This window comes from Myodes glareolus, chromosome X, assembly GCF_982192425.1.
Source record: "Myodes glareolus chromosome X, mMyoGla1.1, whole genome shotgun sequence".
Taxonomy (NCBI): domain Eukaryota; kingdom Metazoa; phylum Chordata; class Mammalia; order Rodentia; family Cricetidae; genus Myodes; species Myodes glareolus.
In genome coordinates this window covers 118052195-118078842 of record NC_142053.1, presented here as the reverse complement: position 1 = coordinate 118078842, position 26648 = coordinate 118052195, and the positions used below count along the sequence as shown (strand labels likewise).

The following is a 26648-nucleotide window of genomic DNA, read 5'->3' as shown; positions in this document are numbered from 1 at the left end:
GAAGGAGATTTGCACCTTAACACTTAGGAGCATTGGTTGGAAATGAGTTCACTATGTATGTAAACTAGAAGAAAATGCAATTCTGGCAAGCTTCTGGGGAAACTCCTGATTTTGGATCCTTTGCAGAGACACAAGTTTTCCTTTTTCTAAGACTCCACTCATGTAGAAACATACTCACTTTGCTGAGGAAAGATTTGAAGGTAAGTAGTATTTTCCAGATCTGGAGAAATGTTATGTGTGCAGACTTAAAACCTACCTAGGAAACTTGGAAGCTGAAATGTTTGAGGAAGTCGAAGCCAGAATGCAGATGATTTCAGATGTCCCTAGACTCAAGGTAGTGGTAGGTGCAAATGACATTAGAGAAACCTAGAGGTGGCATCAGTAGAAGAAAAAAAGGCAGGTAGAATTGTGGTTGCATTTGAGAGTATTTTGGTGCAAGTAACTACTTTTCTGTTTTACTCCCTAGTCTACTTTGCTGAATACACACCTGGTTTCACAAGAACTATAAGGTTTCAGGGCCTTGGTGTTACCTTGCCAGGCTGCAGCAGTGTTGGCAGTGTTCCTTCAGTTTGGTGTTACTTTGACCTCTGGGATGGAAAGAGGGGGAGATGGGGAGAAAGGGAAAGGAAAGGAGTGTTGGAGAACTTCCTTACCCCTTGCAGGACACTAATGTCTTCTACCCAAACCTGGCTGTTTTATATTTGGAACAAAAGGGAGTTGGTCTTTGGAGAACAACATTATTTCAGGATAGGAATTACTGTGACAGGCCTGTGCCAGACTTACAGATTTCTGTTTAAGTATACACTGACAGTGCCTCCATCTTTAGTGATCTGAATAGCATGTGTGGTTCATAGACTAATTTGAAGCAAGCCAGCCATGCCAGAATGAAGGCAGGCTGTAGCCAGTTGTCTGACCAATATACTTACCAGAAGGACTCAGACAGGTTGAACAAGTGCTGTGCCCATGTGGTTATGGAGTCTAGGTGTTTATTCTTTGTGCTGTATCTAATTATAGCGATTAAGTAACTGAATTTATTCTTAGAACTCTAGGATTTGGGACAACTCTCTCTCATCTTGGAAGAGAGAGGCTGAGACTGGTTTTCCTTTGTGAACTCAAGTCTAGAAGGACTCCTGAAGGAATGTAGGATGTATTGTCCTTTTAATCAGTTATGATTTTTTGCCTCTTTCTTGGATAGATAATCGATCTCAGTTGGACATTTGTGGCAGCTGGCTGGAGGGGTGATCCTTCACATCTTGGGTCAGAAAATTCTTTATAGTACTACAATTTTCTCTTTGCTTGGTATGACTGTTTTAGGTAGAAACATGCAGTTGGCATTCTTTTTGACAAACTTCTATTATCCACAAACACAACATCTAGGACAGACCCCTTTTTGGGCTATACTTCTTTAAGTTCTTTTATCTCTCACCACACTGTGCTTGTGTGTTAGCTAGGGTTTCTATCACTATGTTGAAAAACCATAACCAAAAGCAAGTTAGGGAGGAAAGGGTTTATTTGGCATATACTACATTGTAGCCCATCACTGAATGAAGTCAGGATTGGAACTCAAGCAGGGCTGGAATCTAGAGTCAGGAGCTGATGCAGAGGCCTTGGAAGGGTGCTGCTTACTGATTTGCTCCTTATGGCTTGCACAGTCTATTTTCTTACAGAACACAGGACTACTAGCTCAGGGATGGTACCACTCACAATGGGTTGAGCCCTCCTCCATCAATCACTTATTAAGAAAATGCTCTCCAGACCAGTCTTGTCTAGGCATTTCTCAGTTGAGGTTCCCTCCTTTCAGAGAACTCTAGCTTGTGTCAAACTGACATAAAACTAGCCAGGGCAATCAGTGACTTGTCAATTTGACACACAAACACATTACTGTTAAACTACAACTTTTCCTTTCTTGTTATTCCCTGAGGCTACATATTAATATCAACAATAAAATATAAACATTCAAAATTTTAAAGGTCCCACCATCTTTACCACAGGCATATAAGGGGAAATATAGAAAAGAAAACCCGTGTACCATGTTACCCACAATGTAGATAGGAGGAAATTTCTTTTACAAGAGACAAATTTACAGTTATTTCTGTAATTGTAATCACTTTATAATATGCCAGAGAAGCTAGGTGTGTTGGTGCATACCTGTAATCCTGACACTCAGGAGTTTGATGCAGGAGTATTGTTATGATTCCAAGGCCAGTGTAGGGTGGAATTGTAGTGTTTTGGAAAAACAACAAAACAAGGACCAGAGAGATGTCACACTTAAGCACACTCATTGCTCTTTCAGAAAACTTAGGTTTGCTTCTCACTACCCACATGGTGGATAAAAAGTCTGTAACTCCAATTCCAGGGGATCCCATGCTCTCTTCTGGCCTTTGTGGGCACCAGACACTCATATAATGCATACATATATCCAGCAAAACACTCATATAGTTAATAAATAAATGTCACAGAACTCCTTTGGGCTGGACTATTTTGAGGTCCCACAATATCAAGTGTGGCTTTTAAGAGGTATGAATTTTAATTTTAAATTGCTTTTTACTGTTACAGTATATAGATATATAATATAATATAAACTACCATTTTATCCATTTAAGAATACAGTTCAGTGCTGTTAAGTATATTCACCATGTTATATATAGATATATAATATAATATAAACTACCATTTTATTCATTTAAGGATACAGTTCAGTGCTGTTAAGTATATTTACCGTGTTGTCTAATTGTCAGCACTATTTCCAGAACATTTTCAACATTACCAAAAGAAGCTCCATAATCATTATATTCAACAGTAATACCCCATTTCCCTTCTCCGTGGATCTTTATAGCCATTTTTTCTATCTTTATCTCTGTGTGTGCCTATTCTAGGTACCTCATATCAGTGGAGTTCAACAAAATTTACCCTTTGGTGACTGATTGCTCTCAGCATAATATCTTCATGATTAAACTATGTCATAGCATGTATTGGGATTTCACTCCTTTTTAAGCCTGAATAAATTCATGGCCTGAATAATATAATCTTGTTTACCTATCTTTTTAATGAACCTTTGAGTTGCCTTCCCCTTTCTGCTATCATGAATAATGATACTATGAACATAGAAATGAAAATATCTACTTGAGTTCCTGCTTTTAGTTCATCTGATTATGTACCAAAAAGTAGAATTGCTGGGTCATATGGTAATTCTGTATACTTTGGTCCTAAGTATTGAATAGCTGTAAATTATTTTATTTGCTATTCAGTGATTTATAGCTTCTTAGGACTGCAAGGAGAGAAGAGAATCTTGATGGTGGCCTGGGTTTCAGGAGGGGAGCATTCAGGATTAGTACAAAAACTCTTTTACAAGAAAAGTGATTTGTACCAAAATTTTTGAAATCCGTACAATCTTTAGCAAGAATCCACTGTCTACCGTGAAGCTTTTAGACTAATGTTTAGAATGGGTCCCTTGCTACCTGGCACATTTTCATCTACCCTTGAGATTTTCTTTTATGGAACAGGCTATTGCAAGGAACCTCACAAATGGGTCAGAGTCCCCAGCAGTGCTCTGGAAGTCTATCTTATAGAGTAGACTCTCCTTCATATGGTGTTTGCTTTGTTCCATGTCTTTCTTTGTCTTTAAACTACTTCTGTTCTATAGTGTGTGTGTGTGTGTGTGTGTGTGTGTGTGTGTGTGTGTGTGTGTGTGTTGCAAGGAATGAACCCAAGGGACTTGTGCTTTCCAGGTTGACATTCTACCATTAATTCATGTTACAATCCCCCCTCTTGGTTCTGATCCAAAATTCTACAGCTACTTGTATGTTCAAACATAAAACAGGCTGTTTAAAATAAATGTTTTAAATATTTAATTTTCAGATTCAGTGATCTGTTTTGGAGCAAAGAATAAACCTTGTTTTTTGCTTTTGTTAATCTGTCCCATTCATACAGAAAGAGTACTTTGGTTTCCCCATGTTCTTATCTTATAGTTGTGGCTTTAATATTTTATGTCATGGGCATTGTTTTATTGTTTTTTATTAATTTGTCCTTTTCTTTTTTTTTTCATGGTGGGGTAGCGCTGAGATATAGAGTCTTACTATGAAGGGTATCTTGGAACTTACTGTGTAGCCTAGGCCGGCTTCAGATGTGTAATAGTCTTCCTTTCTCTCCCTTCTGAGTGTTGGGATTACGTATGTGAGCCCACACACATAGATTCTGTCTTTCATTTGTGCTGCAGATAAAAGCCTGAACTTTGCACAATTTAGGCAAGCAATCTACCACTGAGTTATACAATACATGTGTTCTCTTTCTTAAAAGATACTGCAAAATCACCCATTTAAAGTATACAGTGGTTTTTAGCATGTTCAAAATTTTATAAACACTGCCATAATAAATTCTACGACATTTCATGACTCTCAAAAGAAACTATGCACTCATCAACAGTAATTTCCTATTTCCCCTCAATCTTCAACCCTAGACAATCTACCACCAGTCTACTGTGTCTTGATTTTATTTTTTACCTCCCCCCTTTTCCCATTTCCTTTCTTCCTTCATTCTCACCTGACATTATCTGTTTTGTAAATCCTCCTTAGATAATTCTCAAATTGGATGAATTAGTGAGTGTAGAATTCAGCACCACCACACCCAACCCGCCAGCATGGGGGCATCTTTAATCCCAGCAGTAGGAAGACCGAGACAGAACACAGAGTTTGAGGCCAGCTTTGTTTACATAGTGAGTTGCAGGCCAACTGGAGTTACATAGTGAGACCCTCTTCGTCCCCCGCCCACACTCCAGCTCCCTGAAGTAACAATGGACACATAGCAGAGTTGACCCCTGTGCTGTCCTTGTAAGTCATCTGCTTTCATTTTATCACTATGAGGCTGGTTTTTCACTGACTGATCTATAGGGATTACAGAGATAGGTCAGTGAAAGTGGAACCAAAAGTTAGTCTGGGATTGATCTATGAGATGGTCTGGAAGGGATGAACTAAGACTTCAGGGTATGTTTCATATAAGTGAGTGAGTGAGTTCTGGGACAGAAATTGCCTTTCTTCCAAAAGAATCAACTCCAGATGAATAAATTCTAGCTACTATATATTTAAAATATGCAAATACTAATATTTAGAAGAGTACTGTCATTGACTGGTGAACTATTGGTCACTATAGCACTATAAGTTTTTACTTGCTTCTGTAGCCAAATTTACTTAGTTTAGGTCCTGTTTTTTTTTTCTACTTATATGATCTTGACCCAAATTGCATCTCAACCAAAACAGCCTGTGTCCTTATGTGAATGGGAGAAGTAATGAGTCTTAACTCTGTGAGGTTCTTTTAAGGTGTAAATAAGAGGCCCAGTGGTGGTGGTGCATGCCCTTAATCCCCACCCCAGAATGAAGTACTGCTCAAGAAAGGTTTATGGAGGAGTTCGTTACCTACAGACTTTACAGGCAGTGCCTGGAAGAATTTCCTCTCCCCAGCAATTGTTTACTGCTTATGTACTCAGGAGGAACCACATGAATCTTGTTTCTTAGAAGTTTCCTGAGCTACCCTATTCCTTCCAGGAGGAAATTATTCAGTCTATCAATCAGGGGGAGAGTAGGGGGAAAGTGAGGGAAGGAAAGACAGAAAGAGAGAGAGAGGGAGAGAGAGGAGTCTGGGCTTTTCAAACCTATCCTAGTCACATACCTCCTCCAACAAAGCCACACTAATCTTTCCCAAACAGTTCTACCAACTAGGGTTCAGGTATTCAATGGAGGCCATTCTCATTCAAACTACCACAAGTGCTGTTATTTTGCTTGTCTCTTAGGACTAAATTATTTTTTTAATTAATTTATTTATTTATTAAAAATTTCCACCTCTTCCCCGCCTCCCTTTTCCCTTCCCTCCCCCCTACCTCTCCCTCTTTAGTCTTAAGAGCAGTCAGGGTTCCCTGCCCCATGGGAAGTCCAAGGTCCTCCCCCCTCCATCCAGGTCTATAAAGGTGAGCATCCAAACAAACCAGGCTCCCACAAAGTCAGTCCATGCAGTAGAATTAAATCCCAATGCCATTGTCCTTGGCTTCTCAGTCAGCCTTCATTGCCAGCCAAGTTCACGGTGTCCATTTTGATCACATGCTCCATCACTCCCAGTCCAGCTGGCCTTGGTGGGCTTCCGTTAGATTATTCCCCCCATCTCAGTGGGTGGATGCACCCCTCGTGATCCTGACTTCCTTGCTCACATTCTCCCTCCTTCTGTTTCTCATTTGGACCTAGGGAGCTAAAGGACTAAATTATTTTTAAGCCATTTGTGGTAATAGACACCTTTACCCCCAGCACTTGGGCACACTTCTAATTTCAGCACTTAGGAGGTACAAGCAGGAAAATCAGAAGTTCAAGGTTAGTCTCAGCTATATATGGAGTTTGAGGCTAGCCTGGGCTACATAATACTCTATCTCAGAAAAGAAATTAAAAATAAAAACTATAAATGCATTAAAAACTAATATTTAAAACTTTCACAGAATGCTGTGTTGATTATAGATGTTAAATACAAATAGTTTAAAAAACTTTCACAAAATGTGTTGATTATAGATATAAGCTTGGGAAAGATTTGGTTGTGCTTAGGTTCTTGCTGAGAATTTTAGACGAGGTAATTTCTTGTGGATAAATCCAAACATTTTGTCATTTGTTATCACTGGTAGCTGTTAATCAAGGCAAGCCATTTTGCTAAAAAACAAATGATGTTGACAAAAGAAGATCATCAGGGTCCCAGTAATGAATCTACTAATTGTTTGGTATTTAAAAAACAACAGTGTATCTTCCTGATTCTGATACATATAAATACATGTGCATGCACACACAACACATACACATGCATGCACATCTTCCATTATATCTTCTTATTGCTGGGAATACAGCATATACAGGCAGGTCTTTGCTGTGGAATTTTCAGAGCCACATGAGAGAAAAACACAGTGTACGCTTAGAATAAGATCCATCCTGCATTTAAAAAATATTTTACTTATTTTTTAAATCACAATGTATTTTTTAAATTTTTAATTATGTATATAACATTCTGTCTCCGTGTATGTCTGGGTGCCAGAAGAGGGCACCAGATCTCATGCGAGATGATTGTGAGCCATTGAGCCATGATGTGGTTGCTGGGAATTGAACTCAGGACCTCTGGAAGAGCAGCCAGTGCTCTTAACCTCTGAGCCATCTCTTCAGCCCCCATTCTACATCTTTCTTGGTTGGGTGAAATAGACAAGATTGTTTTGAGAGAAACTTTGAACTCTGTGTATGTGGTATATGTGTTTCTATACTTGTATCGTATGTGGGTACACACATATACTGTGTGTGTGTGTGTGTGTGTGTGTGTGTGTGTGTGTGTGTGTGTTTGGAGATAAGAGACTCACTGTATCACACTAGAGGCTAACCACTAATTTGGAGCTCACTGATTTTGCTAGATTGACTGGACAATAGGCCCCCAGAATTCTGTCTGTCTGTCCAGTCCTGGGATCACAGACAGTCTTTGACTTTCTGTGTGGTTGCCGGGGATCTGAACTCAGATCCTCATGCTTCTCCAGCAAGTAGTTTACCAATTGAGCCATATACCTGATACCTTTTATTTCTTAAGACAGAAAATTGTTAGAATCTTGGTGATAGACATTTTGTGTCTATTCAGATAAATAGGTCCTCCAGACTCATAGAACTGGCTGGAGTGGGTCACAGAGGGCCTAAAGATGGCTGCTTGCATTGTCTTCAAATTTTTGTGGGCTAGGAACAGAAACCAGGCATTAGGTGCCTTTTAATATTTTCTTAGTATTAATCTAGGATAAAAAAACAGGGATTGTTTCCCATCAATAATATGGAATTAGAACACTTACCGGGGGCATTTGTGCCTTTACTCTGTGTACTCAGCAGGCTGGTGCAGGAGGATCTTTTGAACTGTGGAGTTCGAGACCAGTCTAGGGAACATAGTGAGATCTCAGCTCAAACAAACAATAATAATAAACTATGCCCAGTCCTGAGTGTTATATTAAAGATTAGGAAAAAAAAATACCTGAAGTAGGCAGCATGTTGTGATGCTGCTTTTTCACAGGACTGACTTGTAAGTGATCAGTTTAAGCCTGGAAAAGTCTGGTAAATGTGCTCGGTGGTACCTAAAAGTGAACACAAAATTGGGGCCAGTAAACTTCTTTTTCTGAGATAAAAAAAAATTGTGTGAGCACTTATATACACTCGAGCACGCATATGTGTGTACGCATGTATTCACACATGCATATCCATCCTCATTCCTTTCTGGTTTGTGTAGGTCATTCTCTTCTAGTATAAAAATTTCTAGAACATGTTTCTAAAAATGACCTTGGCAGAGTCAGAAGCCAGGGGATTTGAAAGAAGTTCCTGGTCTACTGTACAAACATTTATTGAGTGCCTGCCATGTGCTAAACCCATTATGTGAGATAGATCTGACATATTCCTAGCTTTTCAAATGCTCCATGTGATAGAGATGGCAAGTGGGCAGGTTTGCTTCTTTTAAAAATTTCTCCTTTCTACCCTGTGGCAAAGGTAGATAACCTTCCTTTACAGGGTAGGTAAGGAAACTGAAAGAGTTAACAGAGTATGGAGCTGTACTGTTCTTTTAGCAGTATGACTGGTAGTTTTAGTTGGAGGATATCTCTTATTGACTGACAGTAGGGCACCTGCACAAAGAATGGTGACATAGATAATTGGCTGCTTACCCAACAATCATTCATTCCTTTTTATACAGCTTGGGAAAGGGTTCTACATCAACCCTGAAAGTGTGGAGCTAGGCAGTCACTTCAACTGTTAAGTCATTAATGGTAGGCCCATTCTTTCTTTCCTATGCATTTTCTTCCATGGTCTCCCTTATAGCCATGTGACCTAGTATCAACCAAAGAGTTAAGGGAAGACAACTGAAAATCTTTGAGATCAGAGAATATGAGCATGAAGAAAGGACCTCTTTCCCAACTTTAGCTCTCACCTTCATTCTACTTGATGTGTTCTCTTTTGAAAATGTGATGCTGTAGCTATGACAGACATCAGGAAGGGAGATAAACAAACTAAGATGAGTGTGTGACAGAGCACAAAAAAATCTTTTATCTTTCTCCTAACTACTGAGCCAGTCCCAAGACTCTTTTAATAAATACTTATTTTTGTTTGTTTTTTGAGACCATGTTTCTCTATGTAGCCTGGCTGTCCTGAAAATCACTCTGTAGACCAGGCTGGCTTTGAACTCACAGAGATCCACCTGCCTCTGCCTCCCAAGTGCTCACATTAAAGGCGTGTGCTACCACTGCCTGGCTATTTATAAATACTTCTTGATAAATGAAATCACAAATGTGTTTGTGGGTTGAGTTGTTTAAGTCTGAATTTACAGTGTTATCCATGGACCAACAATATTATTATCTGGGAACTTCTCAAGTGCAAAATTTTGAAGTTCACCCCAGCCCTTGAATGAGGTCTTTGAGTGTATGAATCCAGCACTCTGTTTTTTACAAGTCTTCTGGGTAAATCCTCCAAGGTGATTCTGATGCAAACTCAGGTTTGAGAACCACTGGTTATACCATTGCTTCTGCCAAGAGCATTACTAAACAGATCCCAGTGGCATCTATAGAACAGCATCTATAGACCTACCAGTGAGTACCCTCTATCAAAGTAAAGACCAGATTTGTCTCTGTTGGTAGCAGTTTCTGTGACATAGGTCCATTGGCTCTGTGTATTTAATGATACTCATTGTGGTGAAAAGGAGGCAGTTAAACCCACCATGATAGGTATTGAATTGTTTCCCCTAACGAAAATAATTCTCTTACTCTCAAAGAAAGGTCTAATATGGAAGACACCAGACTGAAGGAACTAACAGGTAGGTCAGGGTATTTATGGTCTTCTAGTAGCACTTCCTGACTCTGGGATGGTATAGTCATGTGCCTGTGGCCTTCAGGCATTTCCCTGACTCCACCTTCTTTTCTCCTCTATCTCTGCTTGTAATTTCCACCTTGCTCTATTCTGTGCCTCCATAGGCCCAAAGAAGCTTCTTTATTAACCAGTGGTAGTAAATCATATTCACAGCATACAGAGGGGAATCCCTCATTATGGAACATTTTGAGTAGTCCCTCCTGAGATGTTGGAGTAGACTAGGAATCACTTCCTAGAAGTAACTATTCATCCACCAGTACTGAAAATACATGTGTACAGAGTTATGCATGCTCTAGGTAGAAGGCACAGCTTGTGCAAAGATCTGGAGGTAAGACAGATATGACCTCCTTCAAGTAAAATACAATGTCTCAGTGTGGTATGAGAGTAGATTCTCGTGGAAATGATCCTGTGCTAACTTTTTAAGGCCCAGGGATGCAACTGAGAAGCAGATTGAGATGTAAACTGGAAGATATTTAAATGGCTTGTTGAGGTGAACTTGGTTCTTATTTTCTTAAATGGAAATAATTTAATTTTTTATTATTGTACACTAAATGATTCTTGGCTAAAGCAGGCCCTGTTACAGGCACTGCTTTGTTGTCTTTCCCTTTTCCTTCTACATTTTACTATACTGATGTATATTCAGTCCTAGGAGCAGGGCCATTTATTAATATTTATTTGGAACCTTTTCTAGGCTTCTTTTTTCTACTCCTGAGACATAAACTGACAATATTTCCCTTGTCTATCCTAAGAAAGTCCCAATTTTTCAGTGATGCACAGTTAATTCACAAGTGCATTGTTCAATCTATGTATTTAAAATATTCCTGTAATTATTCTTGCTTATGATTTGTATTTTCATTCTATTATGATCTGATAGATGGAAAATTATTTTGTTTGTTTTGTGTGTGTTAAGATTTGTTTTATTTCTCAGCATATAAGTTCTATGTGGTGATAAAAGTAATTTGCATTTTGTTGTTACTGTTTGGGTAGAATATTCTATACATGTCAACTGAGTTAATTTGGTTTATAGTTTAATTTTAGTGGGTTGTTTTTTTTGCTGATTTTTGTTAGAAGGTATGTTCAACTTTTGACATTGAGATTGGATACTGTTAGGTATAAAATTCAAGTTTCATAACCTTCCAGATAAGTTACATACTAAAAAACTTCTCAGTGTTTAAAATGGTATGTGTGTATGCATGCCTGTGTGCATGTGTGCATGTGTGTGAATGTGGATGCCAAAGGAGAACTTTAGGTGCTATCTTTAGGAAAGTTGTCCAACTCCTTTTAAACAGCATCTCTCATTGACCTGAAGCTCACCAATTAGACTAGACCTTGTGGTCTAGTTAAATCCACTGAAATTACAGGTGGTTGTAGCCTACCATGTGCGTGCTGGGAACCGAATACTGTTCCTTTGGAAAAGGAGTCAGTGCTCTTAACCCCCAAGCCATCTCTTTAGCCTCTGAAACAGGTTTTTATAAAATGGCACCTAGCTTTCCTGTCTCTGTGCTTGCTTTTTTATTCATTTTTCTTTCTATTTTCCTTATTCTTGCCTTTCTCCCCCTTCTTCCTATTATATCTTTCCCGAGGTGTAATTTTTTTTTTTTTTTTGATTTTCGAGACAGGGTTTCTCTGTCCTGGAACTAGCTCTTGTAGACCAGGCTGACCTTGAACTCACAGGGATTTGCCTGCCTCTGCCTCCCAAATGCTGGGATTAAAGGTTTGCCACCACTGCCCGGCTTTCAAGGTGTAATTTATGCACTTTTGTGTATTCAATTTTAGTGAACACTCTGACACTTTACACAGTCACACAGGTGTTACTTCTGTGATCAAGTTTTAGTACATTTTCATTACCATAGAAGAAAATATTCCCTTTGTCCTGTTACAGTAAGTCTATACCATTTACAGCACTGGGGATAACCTACATTTGCATACTATCAGATTAAACTGGCCATAGAGATTCTCATACTCTGCTAAAAGCAACTCCTGTGTTAGGCCAATATCCTTGTGATAATATTTTCATTCATAGAATATTTGATATGTTATTAGGATGTTTCATATAACCTATACTTATAGCTTTAACTTGTAGAAATTCATTGTTGAATTTCTAAGCTAAAAGAACCTTCATCTTAAACTCTCAAGTTGATTGTATATTTATTTAGTTGAAACGACTTTTTTCCCCATTATATTACTGTGATACCACTGTCAAATGTATGTGTGTGTGTGTGTGTGTGTGTGTGTGTGTGTGTGTGTGTGTGTGTGTGTATTTCTGGATTCTCCATTCTGTTCTTTGGATGTCTTTTTTCTTATGCCAGAACATGGTGTCTTGATTAAAGGAACTCACATGCATGCTTGCATACATACATACATACATACATACACACACACACAATGTTGTGCTCTTTTGTTAAGACTTAGATTGTAACAATTTTTAGAGAAGTAAAATTATTTTGAGTATTTTTGTTCAGTAATAGCTACATGAATGTGGAATGCTGCAATTTTTGAAAATAGAGAGGTATAGATTTATGAGCTTGTATTGTTGAGACAAACTCTAAAAGCCTTTTCCCTAAATAAGCTAGAGGCTAAGAGCTAAGTAGATGTGAATTTTGTTGTAAATGTAGAATGTATTTCTCTGTTTAACCTATGCCTCTAAAGCAAGACCTTGACTTTCATCTCTAGGCCATTCCTCTCTCCAGTCTCTTACTCTGGAGGCATGCTGCCTGAACTTTGATTTACCGGTTACATGAACTCAGAAAAATTTCCCTACCTGGGAAATGAAGACAATGATAATACTTCCTTACATCATAGATTTGTTGGTAAAATAAAATGAATTTGAAGATGTAAATCATTTAGGATTCATATCGACACTGTAATTCTTCTTTGTCATCGTCGTCGTCATCGTCTTAACCTGTTATAGGTAAAGTCTCCCATTAAGCTGTCTTCTAATTTTCTCAAACTTCTTAACAAATAAATCTAACTCATCACCCTCTCCCTAAGTCTCCTCAGGCTACTTTTTATTTCCACAAATGGTACCAACCAGACTTTTGTCAGTTCTCCAGACATAAAATCTCAGATGGTCTTTGATTCTCTCTTTCCTCCTCCGTTCAGTACTTGCTATGTAGCACCGACATCTCCATGCTAGTATTCATCCATTTCTTCACGCTCTTACACACTCTTGTCTGGATTATGTAAGCGCTGTGGAGCTAAAATGGGCTGGGATTTTGTGCAGCTCATAGAAAGACAGGATTTGGTTCAGGGTGGACACTAGACGTGTGAAAGGCAGGATAAGGAAAGAACAATGGGGAACAGTCTCTGATAGGGACCAGGACACACTGTAACTCCCCTCCCACATTCTAGAAATGTCCTCAGTTTTTATATATTCCATTTGGGTATCTTTCTATATGGAGCTAAGATCTTAAAATTAATTCAACTTAATATTTTGTTGCTGGTTTGATAGTTACCTACAGAAAACCTTGAGCAACTTCACTCATAAACCTTCTTTTTATCTTTGTGACCATCTTGGCTATTTGTGGTATGTGTAGAATCATCAAACCATATCCTTAGCAGAGAACTCCCGTTTTTACATGTTAGATTTACACTGTGCAGCGTTGGAGAGCTGGATCAGCAGAAGAGTACTGTTTGCTTTTCCCGAGGACCTGGGCTCAATTCACAACACCTGTATAGTAGCTTACAACTCTCTGTAACTCCAGTTCCAAAGTATCCTACATCCTCACACAGACACTGTGCTCTATGAAATCCACCCATGCAGTATTCATGAGCAAAATCTTGTATTACCCTGGGAACACAGGCAAAATTTCTGTTTTTATAAAAAGGCTACAATTGTGAGGCAACCTATATTTTAACCAGTTCTATATAAAAACATACCCAAAGGAGAAATATGGTGAGATAACTTTGATTAAATACACAACTCTTCCTTTTAGTCCTGATCAAGTCAAGTAAACACAGTTTTCAAGAACTTATAGTTATTTACAGAAATAGGAATCAAAGAAGTTTCTGTCTGTCTTTTTCCCATCTTGCCCATGCTCACAGTCAGTAGGTAGGGATAAGACATGATATGAATAGTTTTCATCTTCAGAGGTCATGGTCTGGGGTATAATTTTAACCAATAAATTTATGAAGGGCTTCCTTGCTCAATAGGGCCTATGAAAGCTGCATGAATACAGTTGAGTATGTCTGATTCCCTGGATTATTTGTTAAGTAAACCACTTCAGTCCAGATCCACTGAAAAAATTATGGTTTTACTGCAGTAGCATCCAAGAAAGGAGGACCAAGGAAGTTTTTTCCATAATGAAGTATGTTATAAAAGTATAATATTGGCACTATTATTATTACATTTAACAACAGTCATGTTTGGGGGTAAATTATGCCCACTGATGTTTCAGACAAGTTTTTAGATTTTTCTATTTTTTAAGAGATTATGAAATGATGGATATTGCTACAAATTGCTCCAGTTTTTTTTTAAAAGTACACAAATGGAAATTATGTTAATTCTGTTTATAATTTCAGACTCTTTTGTTTAGTACTTCACTTTGCTATAACATGTACCAATGTATATACACTGTAAAGAAGCCTTTTCTAATTTTTACACTCATAGCTTACCACAGCAGGCTTTCTGTTTAGGGTTTTGTTTTGTCTTGTTTTGTTTCTTCAGACAGGGATCTTGTTATGTAGTTAGATTCAAATGATTGTCCATGTCTCAGATTTTCAAGTTGCTGGAACTACAGGCAGTACATTACTACACCTGAATTTCAAATAGTGAAGGTACTTTTAAAAAAAATATGTGGGGTATGTGTGTGTTTTGTGGTACTGGCAATAAACCTAAGACTTTGTGCATGCTAGTCTAGTACTCTACCACTGAACTATATTCCCAGTTCATATAGTAGGCTTTCTCATCTGAGCACTACTGACTTTGGGAGATGCATGATTCTTTGTTGGGGGTGTCATTTTGTGTGTTGTAGGATATTTGCTAGCATCCCTGATCTCTAACCACTGGATGCCAGTAGCACCACACCTCCCAGTTTTGAAAATCCAAAGTGTCCTTAGATATTGCCAAACTCAGAATGTCAAAATGTAGTTACCTGTAGCTGATAATCACTATATTAGATATAAAGATTATGAATATACTTTTCTTTTGCTTTTTTGAGACAGGGTTTCTCTGTAGCTTTGGAGCCTGTCCTGGAACTAGCTTTCTAGACCAGCCTGGCCTTGAGCTCACAGAGCTCTGCCTCCTAAGTGTTGGGATTAAAGGCGTGTGCCACCACCACCCAGCATGAGTATACTATTTTTAAAGGCACTGGGTTTTGGTCAGTTGTAAATAGAAGTGTATGTAGTAGCCTTTTATGTGTCAGTTTGCTCAGTTTTAAAGTAATATAGTAAATCTAAAACCCACTTCCTGTGAAAGGCTAACATGCTTAAATAACAGAATATGGTCTTTTGATGAAAGTTTTAGTAGATGAAAAGGGTATAATTTGAAAATGCATGGGGCTGGAAAGATGGCTCAGTGGTCAAGAGTGCTGGCTGCTCTTTCAAGAGTTCTAAGTTCAATTCCCAGAAACCATGGTTCACAACCATGGGATCTGATGCCCTCTTCTGTTTGCAGATTCCACATCTACAGATTAACTGTTCATGGATCAGAAATATTGAGAAGAAAAGTTACATCTATCCTGAACATATAAATAACCTTTTCTTTGTCTTTAGTCCCTAAATGATAAAATAAACAAAACAAAAGAAAGCAAATTTGGGCAGTGGTGGCGCACACCTTTAATTCCAGCACTGGGAGGCAGAGGCAGGCGGATCTCTGTGAGTTTGAGGCCAGCCTGGTCTACAGAGCATGTTCCAGGATAGACATGCTAAGCTACACAGAGAAACCCTGTCTTGAGAAACAAACAAACAAAAAACCAACAATAAAACAACAACAAAAACAAACAAAATCAAAAACAACCAAAACCAAAAAAATTGTAGTTTTTGCTGTCTTGTGCAGTCCCCATTTCCTGAGGGGCAGGGGGTGAGAAGATATGAAGTCAACTGCCCAGACTCACCCGCTGTTGTCAGGATTTTAGCTGTATAAGACACTTAAGCAGAAATATTAGAGCCACCACAACCCCTCCCATAAGACACCATGCAACAAGTTCAGAAGGGTCTAGCAGGGATTTTATGTGATCCCATACTTGGCCAAAGAATCTAGTTTGAGTTATATAGGATTAACAAACTTTGGATTCCATGGCCCCAATAAGCTATCTCTTAGTTGCTGTCTGACCAAGGACTTGCTAGAAACTTGATATAGAGTTAAGCAAAGGGACTGAAATTGAGGATCACAATTGGCCCTAACCAAATAGTGAAAGGTTTGTATTTTTCACCTAATAAATCAATTTGTTGTAAATTTATAATGGCTGTATGAAAGTGAGTATTAATTAGCTGTTGTGTGCTGAGGACTGCATCTGATTGTTCTATGGTTGTGTTTAAGGCATTGGCCATGGCTCCTGTTTGAATAAGAGAGGCCATAGCAACTGCTCCTCCAGCTACTGCAAGCAAGATTGTTGCAGGGAGCCTCTTAGCCCCGAAATAATCACACAGAAACTGTATTAATTAAATCACTGCTTGGCCCATTAGCTCTAGCTTCTTATTGGCTAACTCTTACATATTACTTTAACCCATTTCTATTAATCTGAATACCACCATGAGGTCATCGCCTAAAGTCTTTCTTTATTCTAGTGGAACTCATAAGCTCTACCTTGTGATAATGGATAATTTTGACAACAGGCACCCATAAGAATGTGGGAATATGTACCAAGACCACATGAGAGGCTTCTTCAGGATTTCAGCAGGCAGCCAGCATGTAGAAGCTTGTGCAGTTTATATCTGTTGTACTAGCATTGGTTAGTAAAAGGAAGAAAAGGGCTTGACACAAATGGGCGTGCCTTTGAAAGTAAAATTTGGTTTTGGTGCTATTTGGACACAGTCCTCAAATGATTTATTGTCCTTAAAGGTTACATTATGGTAGAAAAATTTGTTAGGGTATATTGAATCATTAGCCCAGGTTTCTCTCATCCAAATGAACAAATTCCTTTCTCCCTAACAACAAATGACCAGATATGAGGAATACAATGATCCTAGAATATGGGCAGTTCAATTTTTGTAGGGCACTAGCATTAGTGGAGTGAGGAAATGTCTGGGATGGGATGTTCTCCTGGTCTGTGGCTGGCCAGATATCTTGACTCGGCACCCATATTGGTTTGTTTTGATTCTTTGGAAACACACACACACACACACACACACACACACACACACACACACACACCTTGCCCTCTTGTTAACAGAGGGAAGGTGGTTGCCAGACTTCCAGTGTTTATAAGCAGGGCTAAGGCCCTCCTCATCAAAGGCCAGAAATTATTTTTGAAGGGACCTCCACCAAGAGTTGGTGAGGATCCTTTTTGCTTTCTGAGGTTTATGCCTGCCTTATTCAGAGGTCCCAGTGGGGCAAATGTGTTGCAAGCTATAGTTAAATGTTTACAGCTGGACAAGGGTAAATCAGGTAAAAGCTTGTGCAAATTTTGAGGGGACAAATGAGATTGCTGATGGAGGAGCCTAGCTGGTTCCAGTAAAGGCAAGAACATTGTCATAGTCATAATTAGGTATCTACCCTGTGGTTACCTGTGGCTAGCATTTTGGGCAGCCTTGTATGTGATCTGATGTGGTATATGTGCCAGGGGTGTCCTCTGGACTGTAATAAGTCTTGAATAGTTTGCATGGTTTTGGAGATAAGATCCTTTTGGGACTTTAATTTTGCAAAAGATAGTATTTTGCATGCTTATGTGGCATAGCAGATATCTAAGAAAATATTTACGGGTTCTGATTGAGTCATTTCCAATACCTTAAGGACTGCCAATAACTCTTCTAGTTGTACTGCTCCAGGATTTGGTTGGGTATAGACCCTTTCTATATGATTAACTCTCATTATTATTAACCCAAAATTAGTTTTATTGGCATCTATAAGGCTATAGTGGTGTGGGAGATGGCATTTTTTGATGGTGTGGCATAATTTTTTATTTTTAATTCTTAAAGGGGAGGGCAGAAAGTTGTCTGTCCTGAGGGAAATGATTGATTATACAGCATGCCAGGAAAACCTGTCATCATTTGTTGAAAATTGAGAGCATCTGTCCAGAAGGACTGAGCATTTTGTATGGAGAAGGGGAGTATGATTTTGTCTGACTCCCATCTCAGTATTTTCCTCACAGTCATTCGTGCCCTGCAGGCAATAATGAAGGCTATATCAAGTTTGGAGGTAAGGAGCCCTAATTCTGAATGCGATAACTGTATTCACATTAGGGGGACATATTGCCAGAGAACACCCAGGACACTCTATTTCCTGTCCATAGGACAAGTGTCATTAAAGAAGCATTTGGGTGATACCATTGTAGGGAGGCAGAATAAGCAAGCTTGCTAACCTTTGTCAATACCCCCTTAGCTTTCTCTGTCAAGGTTACAACATTGGAAGGAAAGAAATGGCCCTCCAGTAGGGAAAGCAAACCTCTCATTTCTTCATCAGGAATAGGGAGAAATTGTTTGAGCCAATTAACAATGCCACATAATTCCTAGAGTTTAACATAAGAATACCTTGGGTGCACCTCAATGGAGACATTGAGTAGACATATTGTCTAACTAATCTGATACCCCAAGAAAGAAAAGGGGGGTACCCATTGTATTTTTTTCTGAGTCTATGTGAAGAGTCTTTAAATTATCTAATATTTGGGGTAGAATTTTTTTGAATCCTTTTTTGGTGTGGGTGGGAAAATAAGATGTCATCCATATAGTGGATTACCAATATGTCATGAGGAATATTTTTAGGACTTGTTGCACATATATTTGACAAATTAGAGGACTGATTTTCATGCCCTGCAATAAGATTTTCCATTGGTAAAGTTGTGCATGTTTATGTACATAAGGCTCCCATACTGTAAAGGCAAACTGCTCTTTATCTTGTGGTATCAGCAGTATTGAGGGAAAAAAAAGTCTTTAATGTCTATTACTAAAATGTGTCATCCCTTGGGAGATAGTACCTGGATGTGTTTTTTCCATTAGTGCATTAATTTGTTTCAAGTCTTGTAACAGATGGTATTTGCCTGACTTTCTTAATAAATATTGGAGTATTGAACCTGCTGTGGGGTGCTTCATTCAATATGACCGAGGGAAAGTTGCTCCTTAACCAAATATTTTAAAGCTGATAATTTGGTATCCACAATAAGCCACTGATACATCCATACTATTTTCTTTGTGAACCAATTTAAGGCTACAGGTTGTGGGATGACTATATTAGAATGATGATCAGTGGCCCTTAGAGTTGGGGGTTAGGCCCTGTATAGTGAGGGCAGCAGGACTGTTGCCCTGAGTGGCCTGAATTATCATATGACATTATATCCTCATAAAGGGCTTTATCATCAGTAATAAGGACAGCACCCATTTCTTCCTAAAGGTTCCATCCCTAAAGTGTACTGGGAGGGGGTCACACCTGACACAATCAGGTGGAATCTGCTTTGGTTACCATCTAAGGCCTTCCAATGAACTGGGTAAACAGTGGTCTTAGAGATGGAGTTGCCACACCATCCCAGTAATGGTGGGGCCATCCTTGAACTTCCAGTGTGGGAGGTTTTGGCATCATTGATGAGATGATGGTGGCATCGGCCCCAGTATTTACCAATCCTTTAATGGATTTACCATCTAGAAAAATGGTCATCATGGGAAAGTGAGGAAAAATGAGGAGGGTCCAAAGACTTGATTTTGCTGGGTCAGTGGTTTCTCTTACTTGCAGGGCTGAGGGTTTCCCTGTTTGGAGATTAAAGGCTGTTGTTGGGAGCTTCTCCAGTCTCATACCCAATGATAGCCCTTTTTGCATTAAGGGCATTTAGTCTTTGGACAAGCCCTGGGACAATCCCTACTAAGTGGACAGACTGTCCAATTCCCAGCAATTACGATCTGGAGGGGTGGAATTATCATTCTTCTCAAGTTTGACATTAACCAAGGCATTGATGGAAGCCATAAGGGCAGAAATGATCCCATTCTGTGTATCAATTTCATGGGCAACTGAGACCCACTTACAAATATCTTCATTTCTAACAGGCACAATGGAATTATGCATGATGGTATTGAGCCCCTCCTAGGTTAGCTGTTTAATAAGGATATCCTTGGTAGGGCCAGATGGGACACATTTTTTCAACAGCATTGGTGACATGGGTCAAAAATTTAGGAAATTGTTCTTCAGCCTGCTGGACAAGTTTGAGGAAACAGCCTACACTGTCCTGGGGCCTACAAAGTTTAAGGGTCTTGAAGACTAAGTCAGACGCTTGTTGGAAATAGGCATGCAGGCCAATCATGGATTGTGATACAGGATCAGTATATTGTCCATGGCCAGTAAGCATGTCAAGGGTGACATTAAGTCCGAATTGTAAGTTTGTATGGGCTTGGGTCTCTGCTGCATCGTCATAGGCTGAGCACCATTGCAGCAAAACTGAAGGGTGAAGGACTTCCTTCAACATGGGTTTGAAGCTGTATGGCTCATTGACTGAATACCTGCTCAAAATAAGGGGAATCAGGGCAGGACTCATTAGCTGCCTTTCTAATTAGGGCCAAATCCGCAATTGGAGTAGGGACTCAAGGTTGAGGAGTAGGGACCCAAGGTTGAGTGGCAGCATTGGGGCCCACATTGACAGGGCCGGCAAAAGGATTGGTGGAGGTAGCTGTTGGTGGGAGGCAATTGCAGGTCACTCTGAGGGGGAGATTTGGGGACAGGTGACATTGCCGTGGGCCTAGTTCCAGCCTCCATAGGGACAAAGGGCTGAATATCTTCCCAAAAATAGACACAGTGGGAGGGGGTTCCTTGGAGGACAAGGAACAGAAAGGCTTTGTGGTGACTCCATCAAATTAACAATATGTCAGAAGGTTGCCCATGACCGAGTATAGAGAAAAGGGTCATACAAATAGAGGTAGCCCCCATCTGAGGAGAAGGTTCCAATCCCAGAAGGGAAAGGGGATTAAACCACAGTCGAATGGCCAAAGCCTTCCCGTAGATGAAGAGACCAGCCACCACCCTGATGGCTCTTTAATAGGTGGTCTCGTAACTGGATTAGTTGAGAAGAGAGACGAGGAGAGGAAGTCCAACAGTCCACACTCCAAGGAGTAGTGCTCGGGACTCCCAGTAAAGCAAGAGAGCTTTCAGATAATCCTGGAGAGTGGCCCCTGGCAAAAATTGTCAGTTGCTCTCAGGCAGGGAGGGAGTCCACACAAGGACAAGGACAAGGACTGAAATGAAAGGGAAAGCAGTGTTTTCAGACCCAGTGTGCTGCTTGTAGTAAGGGACTTCTGTGGTTTGTTAGGCCGCGGCCATATGCTCACACAGTGTCTCCGGGCGAAAAGGACCTGTTGGAGAGTGTTAAAAATGCTGCAAGATCCCTGGCGGTGGCAGGCAGTGGACCCACAGAGCAGCTAGTCCTAGGCAGAGACAGCTACCGGTCCTGAGTGGTGGCTGGTCCTGGGCGGGCTGGTCACAGTGAGCCCGGGGGTGTGAGCGGGTGGGAAACACATGGACAGACACATCGTACAGAATAGAATTGGATATTTATTACTTTGAGGAGAGAAGGGGGAAAGAAAGAGAAGAGAGACAGAGAAGGGAGAGAGAGAGAGAGAGAGAGAGCGGGCGCTCCAAGAAGGGACAGTGAGAATCAAGATGGCGAGAGAAGGGCAGGGGTCACCAGGAGTGAGCGTGGCTTGTCTCTTAAAGTGACAATTAACCATAACATTGGGTCCTTTATTGGTGTTCTACCTCCTGGGTGGTCAGTCCTTATGTGGAGGTACCCGAACGAACCGAGTTATGATGAAGAGTTCCTAACCAGGATGACAAATGGGAAAAGAAAGAAAACATAGGGATAGGAAAGAAAGACCCAACTTACCAAGGGCTTAGAAAAGGAAAATAGGGGTCAACTCACTGTAAACAGCCAAAGGAGGTGAACTCAAGACACGGGCAGAGAATCAGGATGGGGACAGAAGCCAGGACAGCAAGCAAGAAAGAAAAATGACCAAAAGAGGGTAAAGAGGAAAAAAAAAGAGAGCAAAAGAAAAGGGTTCATCCAGGTGAGGCACCAGTTGTAGTTTTTGGTCTCCTGTTGCTGCTGCCTTATGCCATCTCTGTTTCCTGAGGGGCGGGGCAGGGGATGAAAAGACCTCTCACGCTGTGGGAGATTTCAGTACAGAGCTCTTTATTGTAAACAGGTTGGGCTTTTTTTTTTTTTTTAAATAGGGTCAGAGAAATTAAGCTGCCATAGGAACTTTGAAACTGGCAGCCGCTGCTGGTGTGTTGTGATTGACTAGGAGCCTGTGTCGTTAGTTACTGTGCTTTTGGACCCCTGACAGGTTGTCTTGGCCAATTTTGCTTACTCATTGTGAGTTTGCATGCGCTTGCTTGTGTTTGCGCTATTGCCCTGCCTCAAAAACTATACAAGATTTGCCTTGGTGTTTCTCCTTTTTTTTCAAGAATATTTTTGTGTTCATGTACGTTTTTTTTTGAGACAGAATCTCACTATCCCTGGCTGGCCTGAAAGTCATTGTGTAGACCAAGCTGGACTGAAACTCACAGCACTTCTCCTCAGCCTTCCAGGGCCTAGGATTAAAGAGATGTGTTATCACATCCAGATTGTTAATATACATTTTAAAAATATATATTTTAATACCTGGGTATCTATATATTCATGATAGTAGTGAGTTTTGAGCTTAATGTTCTAAGCCTGCTTCATTTTTTTCTCTTCTTTTTGAGACATGGTTTTACTGTATAACAACAGCCTTGGCTGTCCTGGAACTCAATTTGTAGACCAGGCTGGCCTTGAATTCACAGAAATCCACCTGCCTCTGTCTCCTATGTTCCGGGATTAAAGGTGTACATCACAATACCTGGCTGAATTTATTAAATCTTCCTTGATAGAAGTACTTTTGATAGTATTATTGATTTCTCCATATCATTGGAAAGCATTTAAGCCAATTCAGATGATTATAACAGGTGAGAATTGGGTTATGAAAACAATAAATAACAATATAGTCTCCAGGGCCTAGAGAGATCTAGTAATACATTTGCCTGTAATCCCAGTAACCTAAAGGCTGAAGGAGGAGGAATGCCATGATTTTGACTGAGGCCAATCTTGGCTACATAGCAAGATCCTTTCTCAAAAAGCCCAAATAAATAATAAAATAAAATTCACTTGTTCAATCAAGATTTTAAAACAAAACAGATGGCATCCCTTAGAAACTTTGAATTTCAATAATAGTTCTTACTAGTATCATGAATAATTGACTATTATTAACTCATTAATATTCTAGTAGGGTGCTTCAGACTAATAAAGGCCATTTCAAAATGAGTTTTTAAGAATGCATTGCTGCAGCTCAAAGATAACGGGAAGCTATTCCAACTAATAGTGTATCGTGAAGTGTAGGATTATACTGCTGTTTGCTTGCTCAGTATCATTTTTATTTTTTATTTTGTATTGATAAGTTGTGTTTCAGAGGCACACATTTATTTGCATGCAGTTGCTTTGGTAAGTGTTACTACATCTAGAATGGGAACAAGGCTATCTCTAACACAGCACCTTCTGAATAGGCTGTCTCAGCTAAGGTACCTCTTTGGGTTGGGTCTATCCTTGGGCCAGATTTGTTTTCTTCAAAGTTAAATGTCTCTATTTTGAGGTCATCGTTGATTTACATGCAGTTATGGAAAATATTACAGAGAGATCTCCAAACTATAATAGAATGCTACAACCAATGTGTTGGTATTAATGCAGTCAAAATAGAGAACCTTTCTATCACCCCAAGGACCCTCTTCCCTGACCATTATAGCTGTCTACATCCTATTACCTCATAACCCCCAATGAGCATGGTTCTCTTAGCCACCTGTTCTCATGGGGGCTTACGGGATAAAAATTGTGTCTCTAGTTGTTTCAAAAGAGAGAATATAAATGTCCATATGTAAAGTACAGTAGGATAAAGGATGATTGGATCTAAAAACAATTGAGGGTTTTAGGTAACACAGGAAGACTTTTGGAATTAAATCCTTGAGTATCATCATTTCTTTAGAAAGCATTTCCTGATGTTGGTGTTCATGGTAATCTCCCATGGTTCCTCTGACTTAAATTTAGCTGTTTTATTATTGGTAGTATCTGACCAAATCCATGGACATTTTATTTATTTTCTGTCTCTCCTTACCTTAAGATGACTCTAGAGGTCTCATGTCGGCCTCTGGAAGTTTGTTAGTAGTCAAAATGTAGAAGCTGGAGATGAGTTATTTACCTTTTCCTTAAATGGGATGCTTTTGAAATATTTGTCCCATTAAATAGGAGAGACGTATGCTGTGAGGAAGAAGGAGTTGGGACCTTAGGTGTCTTACATAGTGTCATAGTTACTGTTCTATTGATGTGAAGAGACACCACGACCAAGGAAACTCAAAGCATTCAATTGGAAACTTGCTTTCAGTTTTAAAGGGTTCGTATATGATCATTATGGTGGGAAGCAGTCACGCATGACACTGGAGCAGTAGTTGAGAGCTTTATATCCTGATCCGCAGGCAGCAAGTAGAAAGACAGACAGACAGAAAGACAGAGAAACTGAGCCTAGTGTGGGATTTTGAAACCTCAGAGCCCACCCCCAGTGGTAAATCTCCTCCATCAAAGGCACATCTTCTAATCCTTCTCAAACAGTTCTAACTGGAACCAAGCATTTAAATATATGAGCCTATGGGACCATTCTCACTCAAACCACCACATCCAGTGAAACTTCAATCCTGATTGAACTCACATATTCCTTTTCTTCATCTGACCCAGAGTCACTTAACTTGAGGGGAGAGGATCACAGAATGAACTGCCAGGTTTCTCAACAATTCCTGTACAATACAGTATGCCCATGGAGTGCCTAATATGTCATATGACCTAGGAACTGAACTCAGATTAGTTTGTTTTGGGTATTAAGGATTGAACCCAGGATCTTGCACATGCTAAGCCATCATTTCACCAATGAGTTACACCCACAACCTAAACTTGTCCTTAATTTGGATTACCTTATATTTAAATAGTTGTGTGTAGTTCATGACTGCCAAATGGATAGCACAGAGATTACAGATTACCCATGTTAGGCTGTTTGCTATCAGTGAGACAAAACTGAATTGCTTGCTTAAACCAGGAGGAACCTAAGTTCTTCCCAGAGTCCTATGGCTTTCATCCATTTTATACCCAGCATCAGTCTCTAATACAGAGCTGAGTAAATAACTCCAAATTATCAATCTGAGAGAGAAACAAATAATGCTTATGCCTTCTTAAGGACTGAGTTTAAAGGCATGTGCTACCACCATGCCTGGCTGCAGTTGGTCCATAGTAACAGCTTGATTGTCACCTCTATTATGATGAAGCTGCTGATGGTGACCCTGATCATAAACATTTTCTGGAAGAGAAATTTGTGCCTCTTACATATGCCCACAAGAGGGCAGCCTGAGATCTTACATGTCCGTGGAAAAGCCATGTAAAGCCTCAAGGCATTATGGACAGTTTCAGCTTTTTGACCATTTTTTTTTCTTTCCAATTTTTCTGTCTTTTCTTTTTCTAATTGAAGAACATTTTAAGTCCCCAGACTTGCCTAAGATTATAAGCAGACTTGTTATCATCAAGATTGTGGTGTGGTGTACCGATCAAGGCTTGGGTCCAGCTTAGGTAGGCACATTGGTATGGGTGCTGGTGGGTACACCTGATCAGGCCCCCTGGGCTTTTCTTTTTACAGCTTCTCAGACAAAACAAATTCATACCAGTGGAACTTGAGGTAGAGACTAAAGTGTTTTAAGATAAGAAAGATCTGATGTTTTCTTCTTATTCCTCTAGCACTAACTTCATGGCTTCCTTACAGCACTGTGTGTATCTCTGTGTTTTAGAGACACTGAGAAAGACGTGGTAGTTGAAACTGGTCAAACCTAGAGCTATCCCAGTTATATGTAGCTCTGGAGGCTGCGAGGGAGGCCAAGTTACAGAGATCTGTTTAGGAAACGATGAATTAAGGGCTTCACCAATTGTGTGGAGCACGGGGCATCATGGATCTTGGAGTCTGGAAGGTGGGTGAGGTTAAAAAGGTGACAGTATTAGTGGTGGTAGAAGACGAGGAAGGCAGTGTAAGCTAGACGGTGTATGGGTGGGGGGTGCTGAGGTCAAACTGGAAAGAGACACATTGTGGGTAGCCTGAAATGAGTTGGAGTTCGGTCTTTAAATCCATGATGACAAGCCAGGCAGTGGTAGTACACGCCTCTAATCCCAGTACTCGGGAGGCAGAGGCAGGTGGATCTCTGTGAGATCGAGGCCAGCCTGGTCTACAAGAGCTAGTTCCAGGACAGGCTCCAATGCTACAGAGAAACCCAGTCTCGAAAAAAAAAAAAAAAAAGAAAAAAAATCCATGATGGCATTCATATTGTTGGCAGTCTCATAATAATTAAGAATTGACTAAAAAGAATAATAATAATATTATATATTTACATATAATATATAATAATAATAAAAACAGATAGTGTCACTTGTGTTAAGGGTTGTATTTTTCTAGTACTTGTCTCTTGAGCTTTAATATCCTGATACATAATTTATACTGCAAAACCAAACAAATGTTGGAAATCATGACAGTTCAATTTGTCATGTCATTCCCTGCCCGTATCTCCAGTATCTACACTTTAGACCTGACTTCTTTGACCCT

The 26648-nt window shown here is 39.8% G+C and overlaps 1 protein-coding gene across 9 annotated transcripts in view; it reads left to right on the top strand.

Annotated features, from left to right (window-relative positions):
• Positions 1–26648, top strand: part of Map7d2 (MAP7 domain containing 2) — a 102033-nt gene that overhangs the window by 13528 nt on the left and 61857 nt on the right. The window lies entirely within an intron of this gene.